This window comes from Pan troglodytes, chromosome 4 (assembly GCF_028858775.2).
Source record: "Pan troglodytes isolate AG18354 chromosome 4, NHGRI_mPanTro3-v2.0_pri, whole genome shotgun sequence".
Taxonomy (NCBI): Eukaryota; Metazoa; Chordata; class Mammalia; order Primates; family Hominidae; genus Pan; species Pan troglodytes.
This window is the reverse complement of record NC_072402.2, coordinates 69,194,191-69,207,178: the sequence shown is the minus strand read 5'-3', so window position 1 is coordinate 69,207,178 and position 12,988 is coordinate 69,194,191. Positions and strand designations below refer to the sequence as shown.

At 41.9% G+C, this 12,988-nt stretch overlaps 1 pseudogene; it reads right to left on the bottom strand.

Annotated features, from left to right (window-relative positions):
• Positions 1-3,467: 3,467 nt before the first annotated feature.
• On the bottom strand, positions 3,468-4,851 carry LOC100614024 (S-adenosylmethionine decarboxylase proenzyme-like; annotated as a pseudogene).
• Positions 4,852-12,988: the final 8,137 nt, after the last annotated feature.

The following is a 12,988-nucleotide window of genomic DNA, read 5'->3' as shown; positions in this document are numbered from 1 at the left end:
AAGTGGGGAAACCTACCTAGAAAGGCCTGTCTGTCTAGATTCTTCTTGGCATCTCTGAGCATGGATTTCATTCTGGATATGGGGCAGGATGCTCTCTGGAATGAGGGTCTTCAGACCTGCAATCAAACAAGGTAGGTCAAATAATTTTTTTTATGGCTGATTTTTACACAAAAACGTTGGGGGAACGTTAGGATAATACTTTTAGGTTTTATGCCTGGTGTTGGGGAAATGGGGTTTTAGTTTCTATGACCTGCCTTGAGGAAGAAAAATTCTAGTTTCTAAGGCTAGCCTTGGGAGAATGAGGGGCCAGAGGCAGGAGGATAGAAGGTCAGAGAGACTTGCTTTTGAAGCCTTTGTATTGGAGTATTGTTTTTCTGGGAGCCTACAGTTGCAGAGATGTGAAATAATAGTAGGATTCTGAAAAGTCCATGAAAGTGCACCCTTCCCTGAGATTGAGCACTCTAGATGCTGCAGTGGGTGTATCCTGTCTGAGGCCATTAAACTAATGAATAAACAACCACTTCTGGGAATCTAGTGCTAAGCAATCTTCTTATTATAATTTTATTATCCATCTAAATTTGCATATTGGGAGGAAAATAATAACAATAATAATAGCTAATATTTAGCATTTACTATGTTCCAAATGAACACTTTACATGGATTATCTAATTTAATTATCTTATATTGAGGTAGATCAGCAGGACTTGTTTTCCAAACACTGGTCACAACCTTGCTAATCAAAACAGGAGGCATTAAAGAAATCGGCTAAATCAGCTAAAACCAAGATGGCAATGAATGTGATCTCTAATTGCCCTTGATCTGTGTTATACACTAATTATAATACATTAGCATGCTAAAAGATACTCACACTGGTGCCATAACAGTTTACAAATGCCATGGCAATGTCCAGAAGCTACCTTATATGGTTTAAAAGAGGAGGAACCCTTGGTTTTGAGAACTCCTCATCCTTTTCTAGAAAATTTATGAATAACCTGCCCCTTATTTAGCATATAATTAAGGAGTAGCTATAAATATAGTTAGCAATCCATGAGTGCTACTCTGCCTATGGGGTAGCCCTGCTCTATCTATGGAGCAGCCATTTTCCTGTATTCTGTTGCTCTTAATAAACTTGGTTTGCTTTCACTTTACTCTGTTGGCTCACCCCTGAATTCCTTCCTGCATGAAGCCAAGAACCCTCCTGGGCTGAGCCCCAGTATCGGGATTCACCTGCATCATCTTTCCTGGAACCCATGAAGGGATTAACAAGCCGAGGGGAACTGCAGGAGACCTTCACTGGACGCCCCCCTACTAACATCAATCAGCACCATTTGCCCTCCATGGATAGGTGTCTCCTTTGTTTCCCCTGCTATTTGGGCAATTGTTTCTATGTTATATGAGGTAGGACAGTTTCCTTGTTTTGCATTTTTTTCTTTCTTTTTTCTTTTTCTTCCAAGACATGGTTTTGCTCTGTCACCCAGGCTGGAGTGCAGTGGCGTGATCTCGGCTCACTGCAAACTCTGCCTCCCAGGTTCAAGCAATTCTCCTGCCTCAGCCTCTTGAGTAGCTGGGATTACAGGCGTGCGCCACCATGCCTGGCTAATTTTTGTATTTTTAGTAGAGACGGGGTTTCCCCATGTTGGCAAGGCTGGTCTCAAACTTCTGACCTCATGATCCACCCGCCTCAGCCTCCCAAAGTGCTGGAATTACAGGTGTGAGCCACTGCACCTGGCTGCATTTTTTCTTTTGTTATTATGAGTGATCCCCCATTGTGCTGACTTTGGAATGTTGGAGTCATGTTGTTCTGTGCCCCCAATTGTTTTGGAATTGTCCCCATAGGATTGTGGGTGAGAATCCCACCATTGAGGACCTTGGGCTTGTGCCTTTGGGGTTCATTGTTGTCTGCCTCCAGGTTGTTCTGGGATGTGTAGCATTTGATGTGGGGGACCGTCATTGGTTGATGCCTGGATGCTCCAGGTTTTTCAGCATTAACTGCTTTTGGCCCTCTAAGATTGTGGGTTAGAGTCCCACTCTAGAGGGATCTAGGTATCCCCTCTAGGATTGTGGGTTAGAGTCCCATCCTTGGGGGATCTTGGTCTCATTTTTTCTTGTTGTCTTTGTCATCCCATTTTTTCTCCAAAATGCTTTCTTCACTTTTTGTGGAATTCAGACTATAAGAATCCTATTTCCTTATTTTAATCTCTCCTTCAATAATTTGCTTATTAAAACTCCTCTTTTGGCCGGGTGCAGTGGCTCAAGCCTGTAATCCCAGCACTTTGGGAGGCCAAGGCTGGCGGATCACGAGGTCAGGAGTTTGAGACCATCCTGGCCAATGTGGTGAAACCCTGTCTCTACTAAAAATACAAAAAAATTAGCCAGGTGTGGTGGCGGGCACCTGTAGTCCCAGCTACTTGGGAGGCTGAGGCAGGAGAATGGCGTGAACCCGGGAGGCGGAGCTTGCAGTGGGCTGAGATCGTGCTACTGCACTCCAGCCTAGGGGACAGAGCCAGACTCCGTCTCAAAAACAAACAAACAAACAAACAAACAAACAGTCCTCTTTTGTTGCATTCCATTTGCTAGTGGATGCAGCCATCCATCTCTCTACTGTCCACTCATATCTCATAATTCATTTTCGTTATGCCATGGTAACTGTACTTATGCCTTCTTTGCAGGAATTAGTGGTGATTGCCCTACTGACCTTTCTTGAGGGAAAAGGGAGGTAGGCATTTGAAAGAAAAATTAACTAGGCTCTTGCTAGATTTAGAAAAACTTCTATGTCTAGTGGAGATCCTTGTTAGACATGGGGACAATGGCAAGCATCTCAAAGGACTTGCTGCTAGGGTGTCAAAAGCAATTGGATCAAATTCAAATTCTCTTAAAGAGAAAGAGACCGATTTTCTTTCTTTTTTTTTTTTTCATGGAAGAAAAACTTTAATTGCTGTTTTAAAAAACCTCTGTATGAGGTAGAAATTGGTTTCAATAATATTAGTAAAGAATATGTTCTAGAAGGTGGAGGTAACTGGATGTAAAATTCTGGCAGCAATTTAATAGAACAGTCCTAGACGGTTAGGCTGAGTCCAACACCTAATGAGGATGAAAGCTTTGTCTGTGGGGAATTTTGGATGATACTTGGAGAAATATTACGCTGTGCATAAACCAAATTGAATTCCTTTCACAAGTGTTATAAAGTTTCATATAGTAAAAGGTTTTTTCTACATGCACTTCAATTTCACAGCAAGAGTGGCAGAGAATACCTAAACACAGAAGAGAACATTCGTGCAAGATATCTATTTCCTTGATATAATAATGTATACAATTCAAAATGATTACACTATCATTACATATAGGGCTTTATGCAACTACACTGTGGTGGTTATGGAAAGCACTGACCCCAGCATCGACATCTAGAAAGCATCCACCACCTTCTTACGTGTGTTCTCTTTTTGCATTTTTTTCTTCATTTTTCTTAATCAACTCTGCTGTTATTGCTGCTTCTTAGCAAAACTGGTAAAAACAAAATTGTAATCATTGAACATAGCACTCTGGCAATCAAGACGCTTAAAACCTTCAATCTTCTGAGGTGAATAAAACACGGCGTGACATTTAGAACTCTGATTAACAAAGTGATCACAAATTTTCCTGGCTTGAAGACTTCCATAGCTTTCCTGATCAGGTCATCATAGGAGGTGACTTAAGTTTGTTTCAAAGCTAACATAAAAAGATTCTGGTTCTGGAGTGATGCGGATAGTCCAATAAGTTCCATCTGATTTCATTCCATTCATCGAATACCCATAAGGGTTGAACATTTGTGGCATTAATGACAGAACCTGGTATCAGGTTGTGAATTCCACTCTCACAAATGACATCCTTTGCAGTAACGCCATCTTTCATGTAGAACTGGTCCATAACTGCTGCGTCAAGCCCACTCATCAAATTTTCCAGGGTTTGATCTGGCTGACTGATTACCTTTCTGGGAAATCCAGAGTACATAAGTACCAACAGTCAGAATTCATACTTCCCATACAATATGCTGCTCCATTTGGGAAAATTGCATTAAGAAAGTCTGTTTCTTCCTGGAAATTCTAGTGTAGGTACCCTTAGGGGGAAGGCTTCATGAAATTCTCACAAGAATAAAAGAAGCTTTGAATTGAGTCAAACCCACTGTAATGCCTAGCAAGCTTCAACAGGGGAACCAGCGCTTTCAGCAAGAGAGTGGTACCACGTGTCTTCAAAATGAAACGTTTCTTGGAGACAAACATGCTACTCTCACTGAGTACACAAGCTTCCTGGTTGTCAGTTTTTGTCACACTTATCATTGAACGTTGCACATCCTTCAAAAGTATGTCCCACTTGGCCGGGCGCGGTGGCTCACGCCTGTAATCCCAGCACTTTGGGAGGCTGAGGCAGGCAGATCACGAGGTCAGGAGATCGAGACCATCCTGGCTAACAGGGTGAAACCCCGTCTCTACTAAAAATACGAAAAATGAGCCGGGCGTGGTGGCGGGCGCCTGTAGTCCCAGCTACTCATGAGGCTGAGGCAGGAGAATGGCGTGAGCTTGGGAGACCGAGGTTGCAGTGAGCCGAGATAGTGCCACTGCACTCCAGCCTGGGCGACACAGTGAGACTCCGTCTCAAAAAAAAAAAAAAAAAAAAAAAAAAGTCCCACTCAGATCTTGGGATAGTGCGAAGATCCCCAGATCCTTGGTTTGCATTGGGCTGCTGCCAGGAGAACCAAACCTCCAGCAGCTTCTCGGTCCCTTCGGAAAAATGTACAGCTTCCATCACCATGAGACTGGCGAACAATCCACAACCACAGAAAATCAACTAAATTAAACCTTTTATTCTGCTGCTGCTGCTGCCGCGGCTGCTGTGAATTGTTCCAGCTGTGTTACAAAAGTTCAGGTTCCTTTTTTTTTTTTTAAAGACTAATAAAATGACCGGACGCAGTGGCTCACGCCTGTAATCCCATCACTTTGGGAGGCCGAGGCGGGCGAATCACGAGGTCAGGAGATCGAGACCATCCTGACCAACATGGTGAAACCCCGTCTCTACTAAAAATACAAAAATTAGCTGGGCATGGTAGTGGGTGCCTGTAATTCCAGCTACTTGGGAGACTGAGCCAGGAGAATCGCTTGAACCTGGGAGGCGGAGGTTGCAGTGAGCCGAGATCAAGCCACTGCACTCCAGTCTGGTGACAGAGCGAGACTCTGTCTAAAAAAAAAAAAAAAAGTAAAATTTTCCCGGCTTTGTGTGAGTGAAAGTTGAACGTGAATCTTTTGGAAACAGAGGCAGATACAGTTCAGTCTCTTGTATTCCGCTGCTTCCCTGTCAGAGAGAGTAGAGCGAATGCTAGCTAACGTGGCCGGCCATACTGTATAAGCCGAGACTCATTTTCTACTGCAACACAGTTTGGGTTCAATACAAATTAAGAGACCAAGAAATTTGGCCTAAAAATGGTTTGTTACATTATAATACTATTTTACAATTCAACTTATTCTGTAAAAAGGAAGGAGAATGAAGAGAAATCCCTTATGTACAGGCTCTTATGGCTCTCTACTAGGAGCCTGACTTAAGGGACACCTGTAGAATGTGCCTTGCTCATGTTACATCCAGACACCAAAAAGCCACACTAGATACCCTAGATAATCCCCTCCTAGCTACTCCCCATAGAAGGCCCATGGGCTCCCCAACCTGAAGTCTCTTCAGTCCCCCAGTTCTGAGGAGGGTGATCTCACCAGTTCCACAGCACAGGATTCCACCTCCCCTTCCCCTTATTAAACTATCCCAAGCCTATATCTCGTCCTGCCCAAGGAAGTAAGCCCAACCAGTATCACCAGGAGTGGGGTCTCATATCAGCCCCTAAAACTGAACCTATGTTCATTGTGAGAGGTAGCTGATAGAGATGACTGGGCAATCAGAATACATGTGTTTTTTTTTTTCTATATCTGATTTGGCTTTATGCAAGGAGAAATGTAGCTGGTTTTTAAGAGGAGATGCAGGGAAGTTTGTAGAGAAGTTTGTTAAGTTGACCATGTCCTTTGACTTAACTTGGCATGACTTGCAAATATTGTCCACCTGCTCTATCATAGAGGATAAACAAATGATTTTGGGTACTGCCGTAAAAATGCAGGTAGAATGCTTATAACCAAGGCCATGCCATTTATCATATGGGGGGAGATGCAGTTCCAGATCTGGAGCCTCAAAGAGATTACCAGAGGAGTTGCCAAGATTTTGAATGCAGAAATCACATGGTAACTTGTTTAATAGAAAGCATGAAAAAGTGTGCGGTTAAGCCAGCTAATTATGACACGATTAGAGATGTAACTTTGAAAAGGATGGAAATCTTGCTTTATTTCAGGGCTGTCTGGTTGAGGCACTCAGGAATTATGCTAATACAGACCCAGACTCCCTGGAAAGGTATGCTTTCCTGGGTATGCATTTTATTACTCAGTCTTTCCTTGAGATTAGAAGGAAGTTACATAAGGCAGAAACGACACTTCAAACCCCCATGGGCCAACTCTTTTTTTTTTTTGGGACGGAGTCTCACTCTGTTGCCCAGGCTGGAGTGCAGTGGCGTGATCTCGGCTCACTGCAACCTCTGCTTCCTGGGTTCAAATGATTCTCCTGACTCAGCCTCCCGAGTAGCTGGGACTATAGACATACACCACCACGTCCAGCTAATTTTTTAGTATTTTTAGTAGAGACGGGTTTCACCATATTGGCCGGGCTGGTCTCGAACTCCTGACCTCAAGTGATCTGCCTGCTTCAGCCTCCCAAAGAGCTGGGATTACAGGTGTAAGCCACCACACCTGGCCAGGCCAACTCTTAAACATGGCCTTTGGAGTTTACAACAGTAGGAACAGGGCAGAGGAGGCAGAGAAAACCAAAAGAAATAGTCAAAACACACAGTTCCTGGTGGCTGCCTTGAGCCCCCTACCACCTCAGAGTTACACATCTTGAGGAAGTGCCATGAGATTGGCATCTGGGATGCATAAATGAGAGCCTGACTTAGTGGCCCCTGAGCCAAAGTCAGTGTGCCCTCTGTAAGCAAGAGGACCACTGGAAAAGGGCTGCCCCAGGCTCTGAGGGGGTCAACCAAACCCATAATAGCCAAGAGAACAGAGGACTCATGGGGCCTGAGATCCCCCACAGCTCCCACTGGACACCTTACTATCTCCACAGAGGAGCTTCTGTTACCTTTACATAGCAGGTAACAATATTGAGTCCTTATTGGATATGAGTCAGCCTCTCAGTTCTGACCCATTTCTCAGGGGCATTGTCTTCTTTTACATTTTGAGCACTTTACTGCTTAAAAATGTGTCCCTTATATGGTTTAAAAGGGGAGGAACCCTTGGTTCTAGGAACTCCCCATCCCTTTCAAAGAAAATTTGTGAATAACCCACCCCTTATTTAGCATATAATTAAGGATTAGCTATAAATATTGTTAGTCAGCAATCCATGGGTGCTACTCTGCCAATGGGGTAGCCCTGCTCTGTCTATGGAGCAGCCATTTTCCTGTTCTCTGTTGTTCTAATAAACTTGCTTTGCTTTTACTTTACTCTGTCACCACCCTTGAATTCTTTCCTTCCTACCTGAAGCCAAGAGCCCCAATTTTTGGGTTTGCCTGCATCAATTTGATCTTCAAAACAACCCTATAAAGTAGGCATTATTGCTTACCTATTTTATTTGTATAAAAATACTGGGGCTCAGACATGTAAATTAACTTGCCTAAGATCACACAAATAGTGAGCTACTCAGTTCTAAATACATAGTCTACAAGCTTAAACAATATGCTACACTTTGTCTCCAGAATAAATGGATCACATTGATGCAAACATTCCATTCTTCTTGAATTATATTTCTCACAATAAATAAATAAATAGGCCTCCCAATCGTACTAGCATTTGGAATAATATAAATTTGTGAATGATTTGGAAACCAGCAATTGTCAGTACCAGGAAACATAAACAGTGAGTGTAGACAGCTTTGTCTAAGCTTGATTGTGAAATAAAAGAAAGAGATATGGAACTAGTTTGCAATGCAAGTGTATTAAAGAAGTTTCTGTTGCTATTAGAGTTTTTTTTTAAAATTACATAAACATAAATATGTCAGCTAAAGACAATGAGGCGAAGGACTACATCAGGGAAAAGGGGAAATCAAGGGAGGAAAGGACTGAAGGAGGTGGCAGCTCGCAAATTCAAAGTACAGGCAGCAGGAGTAACTTTGGATGGGAGAAACTCTGTTTCACTGAGAAATGGAAAGAGATGCAGATACTGCAGGAAAAGAGAATGTTGGAAACAAGATGCTCTCCATGTTCTCAGTGAAAAAGAAGGAAAGTGAGGGTGGGGATGTAAAAAAAGAGGACTTGAGGAAAGTGACAACAGTTGCAAAAGCTGCTCTGGGAGGAGTGTGATCCTAGGAAAACTATTGGGTGGTGCAGAGGTCCAGTTGAGGTTGGAAAGTAGAGATTTGCAGGGGCAACACTCTGGACCATTTTGTGATTTCTCTCTAGCAACTCCCCCTTTTTTTTGAGACAGTCTTGCTTGGTGGCCCAGGCTGGAGTGCAATGGCACGATGTTAGCTCACTGCAACCTCCGCCTCCTGGGTTCCAGCAATTCTTGTGCTTCAGCCTCCCAAGAGGCTGGGATTACAGGCATGCACCACCATGCCTGGCTATTTTTTTTTTTTTTTTTTTTTTTTAGTAGAGAAGGGGTTTTGTCATGTTGCCCAGGCTGGTCTCAAACTCCTGGCCGCAAGCAATCTACTCACCTTGGCCTCCCAGTGTTGGTATTACAAGCATGAGCCACTGCACCTGGCTTCTCTCTAGCAACTCTTGACAACTTGATATAGGCATTGGGAAACCTGTTAGTGGGAATGTAATTTTGTTATGTAGTTTAAGACAGAAGGATTAAGACAGAAGGGGTTGAGAGGCTGTTCATGGCTTAGACTAGACAGAGAAAGGGTTGAAGATGGAAGATAGACAGATTGGAAGGAAAAAGGAATCAAGACACAGAAATAAGGGAGTTGAAAAGAAAGTTGTGGTCAGACCATGAGATGTTGGTGTTGAAAAGTTTAGAGGAAGTTCTGAATGAATAATTAGAACATGCAATATACTACTAATAGCACAATTCAACTAACTGAACTGAGTGCTTGCTGACCAGCAGCAAGGTAATGTAATGTCTGGAAATGCTCATTAATCAGATGATGTACAGAGTCCAAGTAATGTACAGATTCCAAATTTGGCACTTAAAAAGACAGGAACATCAATGTTTAATGTATAAATGTCAGCAAGCAGGCTTTTGCCACTGGCACATTTTGTTTCCCTATTTCTCTCGTTCAATCTATTAACTGCTCTTTTTGTTGGCATGTGGTCAAAACCCAGTATCTTTTTTCTATTTCAACTCCTACAGAATATTCACAATGCTTTCCTTCCTTTTAACAAGTATATTCTGACTGCCTAAGAAAGCCAGACACTCTGTTAGGTGTTGATGACATGCCAATGAATAAGATAAAATATCCATCTTCAAGCAGCTTGCACTTCAGTGCAGGAATTATACAAATAGGAAATAATATGGAATGCAGTGAACCAAATGTTTATGTCCCTGCAAAATTAATATATTAAAATCCTAACCCCCAAGGTGATGGTATCGGGGGTAATACCTATACCCAATACCTTGGGTATTGGGAGGTGAGCAGGTCATGAGGGCAGAGTCCTCATGAAAGGGATTAGTATCCTTATAAAAAGAGACCCAGAGAGATACCTTGCTTCTTCCCCATGTGAGATAATAGCTGTCTTTGAGGACACAGTCCCTCACCAGACAACAAGTCTGCTGCTACCTTGATCTTGGACTTCCCAGCCTCAAGAACTGTGAGAAATAAGTTTCTGTTGTTTATAGATGACCCAGTTTATAACATTTTGGTATAGCAGCCCAAACAGACTAAGACAGAGAGTGATAAACACTATAATAATGTTAAAACTTGAGTCTTACGGAAGGGCACTTAACCTTGGATGGTCTGGAAAGGCTTCTGTGTAAAGGTCTCATCTCAAATAAAATTAAGGATTAGTAGGATAATCCAGGAAAATGAATGGGGAGGGAAAAATGAGAGGGACTTGATGTTCACAGAGGACGCCCTCTTTCTCTCTATAAAGGGGCTTCTGTTTTCCTTGCTTCTCTTGGTACCTTCATTCCCACAGGGAAGTCATTTTAGCATCCCCTCTCAGAGGATACTCTTTCCCACCAGAATCATTGAACTCAGAACCAAAAGACCTACAGTTAAGTCTCAGCTCTAATTCTTGTTGTTGTGACTTCAGATGTATCAGTTTACCCTAAGCCATTGTTTCTTCACCTTAAAACAGGAACAGGCTGGGCGCAGTGGCTCACACCTGTAATCCCAGCACTTTGGGAGGCCGAGGTGGGCGGATCATGAAGTCAGGAGTTTGAGACCAGCCTGGCCAATATGGTGAAACCTCATATCTACTAAAAAATACAAAAATTAGCTGGGCATGGTGGCGTGTGCCTGTGGTCCCAGCTATTCCGGGGGCTGAGGCAGGAGAATCGCTTGAACCTGGGAGGTGGAGGTTGCACCACTGCACTCCAGCCTGGGCAACAGAGTGAGACTCCATCTCAAACAACAACAACAACAACAACAACAAAAAACCCAGGAATAATAGAACCTTCTTCCGAGTTATTAAAGTGATTAAATCAGGTAATACATGTCAAGGTGGTGTGTAAACTGAAATATTACACAGAAAGTAACTATTCTTACTGTCCTAAGGTGGCATGATTTATGCTTTTGGACTCTTGAGCCCATTGTGGAGATTAAGAAACAAAGAATCCGTAATCATCAATATGAATTTATAGTTACTTTTCAGGTCTGACAAGTTTAAACACTGAAATTAATTGTTCCCTGAGGCTTTCTAAAATTTTTGAGTTAATGCTATAAATTCCTACAATTTGTTGTCTACTCAAAAGCCACTACAGAGGGATGTAGTGCCTAAACTGTCACCTAACAGTAGAGTGTGCCAGCAATGCAATCTTTAGAGTACCTTGGACACTCTATCAGATAAAAAGATCACTTGAAAGGGGAATTTGACAATTAACATGCCAAATGAATGTTGAAAACACTGACTAAAGATGAGGTGTGGGGTAAGGGAGATGAAAAACCTCTTTATCCCAAATTCAGGATGGCATCCTGAACCTTCAATGTTTGCTTCCACTGATAAGAAATGATTTCATGAAATTGCTTTCTTAATCTACAGGCAATTCATTTGAAAAATTTATGCCACAGGAAAAGAGGCACTAATGAATACTTTCAGTAAGCTGAATGTACCCAATGTACCTTACTTGTATTTTTTGGTTGTGAGAGTGAGGGACTTAGTCTCAGAATAATTACAATACTTAACCTTTTTTTTTCTAATTTTACAAAGAAACATTAAAAAAACAGCAAATTTGAAAGAATTTTATATACTTCCCTGTGTATCTACCACCTAGAGTCTGCCATTACTATTTTACTACACCTGTCAGGCTTATTTTTTTAATTAAACATTTTATTTTGAGATAATTGGAGATTCACATGCAGTTGTATGAAATAATACAGAGAGATCCCCCCCTGTAGGCTCTACCCAGTTTCCCCTAAGGGTAATATTTTGCAAAACTATAGTACAATATCATAACCAGGGTATTGACATTGATGTAATCAAGATACAGAACATTTCTATCACCACAAGGATTTCTCGGGTTGGCCTTTTATAGCCACAGCTACATCTCTTTTACCCTCATCCCCTCCTCAAACTCTGGCAACTACCAATCTGTTCTCTATTTCGATAACTTCGTTTTTTCAAGAATATTATATAGTGGGCCAGGTGCAGTGGCTCATGCCTGTAGTCCCAGCAGTTTGGGAGGCCAAGGCAGGCGGATTGCTTGAGGCCAGGAGTTGAAGACTACTCTGGCCAACATGGTGAAACCCTGTCTCTACTAAAAATGCAAAAATTAGCTGGGCATGGTGGCAGATGTCTATAGTCCCAGCTACTTGGGATCCTGAAGTGGGAGAATTGCTTGAACCCAGGAGGTGGAGGTTGGTGTAAGCCGAGATTGAACCACTACACTCCAGCCTGGGTGACATAGGGAGATTTGGTCTCAACAACAACAACTATATATATACACATTATAAATATATATAATAATACATATACTTATATATATACATTATATATTAAATATAATGTATAATGTATATATAGCTATATAATCTATAATTATAGATTATAGCACTTTGGGAGACTGAGGCAGGAGGACCACCAGAGGCCAGGAATTTGAGACCAGCCTGGACAACATAATGAGACCTTCATTTCTACAAATAAAAGAGAATGTTACGTAAATGGAATAGTAAGTATGTAATCTTTTAAGATTGGCTTTTCCCTCTTAGCATAATTCTCTGGGGAGCGATCCAAGTTGTTGAGTACTTCAGTAGTTCATTCATTTTCATTGCTGAGTAGTCTTCCATGGTAAGCATGTATAACAGTCTGTTTAACCATTCACCTGTTGAAGGACATATGGGCCGTTTCCAGTTTTTGGCTCTTATGAATAAAGCTACTATGAACAATTATGTACAGGTTTTTGTGTGAACATACATTTTTGTTTCTTTGTGACAAATGCCTGGGAGTATAAATGGTAGAACCATATGGTAGTTACAGGTTTTTTAAAGAAACCATCAAACTGTTTTCCAGTTCGACTATATCATTTTATACTCTCAGCAGCAATGTATGAATAATACAGTTTTTCCCCACCCTTGCCAGATTTTGATATTATCGCTATTTTTCATTTTAGGCATTTTTTTTTTTTTTTTTTTTTTTTTTGGGACAAGGTCTGGCTCTATCACCCAGGCTGGAGTGTAGTGGTACAATCCTGGGTCCTAGCTCACTGCAACCTCTGCCTCTCAGGCCCAAGCCATCTTCCCACCTCAGCCTCCTGAGTAGCTGAAACTACAGGCA